The sequence below is a fragment of the Mus pahari genome, chromosome 15 (assembly GCF_900095145.1).
Source record: "Mus pahari chromosome 15, PAHARI_EIJ_v1.1, whole genome shotgun sequence".
Classification (NCBI taxonomy): domain Eukaryota; kingdom Metazoa; phylum Chordata; class Mammalia; order Rodentia; family Muridae; genus Mus; species Mus pahari.
Genome location: NC_034604.1, coordinates 81,658,465 through 81,659,549, shown reverse-complemented (window position 1 = coordinate 81,659,549; position 1,085 = coordinate 81,658,465). Strand labels below are relative to the sequence as shown.

Sequence of the window (1,085 nt, the reverse complement as noted above, 5' to 3'; positions counted from 1 at the left end):
TTCCTTCCTTCCTTCCTTCCTTCCTTCCTCTCTCTCTCTCTCTCTCTCTCTCTCTCTCTCTCTCTCTCTCGCTCTCTCGCTCTCTCGCTCTCTCTCTCTCTCTATCTCTATCTCTATCTCTATCTCTCTCTATCTCCTTACAAAAATATCATGTTTACAATCGGTGTCCCACAATTCTGAAAATAACAACTATAGGATGGGATTTGGGTCTCAGAAATTTCCAACAGCCAAAGAGCTGTGTACAGTGGGTGAAAATTATTTGGAATGGGAGGGAGAATTATTATACACAATTCTATGAGTGCTTTGATAAAAGAGTAGAGAGTATGAACACTTGTTTGGAGCTAAAGTGTTTTCTGTTTTCCCCTTGACAGGTCTAAGTGTGGGGGTAAGAAAGAGATCCAGTTACTCATGCTAGTTAAATACCCAGATGCTCATCAGTCAGTGGGTCACATTTCCACATGGACTGCTGCAATCATGTTTGAGTTTTCTTGTAAAACAGGGAGATAACTATAGTTAGTCCACCTTCGACTCATACTGACATACTGACCTACACCAGGACAATTGACTAGATATGCCTAATGTATTTTGCAAAAAGGGAATGGAAGTCTAGAGCAAGAGAAAACAATTCAGGAATATAGAACCTGTATGGAAATGATAACCTCTCATCAAGGTGCACAGCTCTGAAATGATCTAGTTGTTGTGATGGTTCTCTGAAATGCTCTCCTTTCTCTGTACCCTCTAAAACACAATTACTGAATTGCTCATCATTAATAATACACAGAAGCAAACTTCCACTGTTAGCATCTAATTAGCAAGGTTTCTCCATTTTTTCTATTCCCTTTCCTAAGACAGATACCCATCACAAAAGGGATTCTATTGGATCAAATGAGAATGATTACCTTGTAGGTTCCCTAACAGAATGAAAAGTGAGATGCTTGCAGTCCCTCCATTGTTGGTGGGACTGCAAGCTTATAAAACCACTTTGGAAATCAATCTGGCGGTTCCTCAGAAAATTGGACATAGTACTACCGGAGGATCCAGCAACACCTCTTTTGGGCATATATCCAGAAGATGTTCCAACTGGT

General features: G+C 40.4%; 1 protein-coding gene across 1 annotated transcript in view; it reads left to right on the top strand.

Moving 5' to 3' along the window:
- The window catches only part of Dok6 (docking protein 6), a 416,578-nt gene that overhangs the window by 252,519 nt on the left and 162,974 nt on the right, over positions 1-1,085 (top strand). The gene's annotated exons all lie outside the window — the stretch shown is intronic.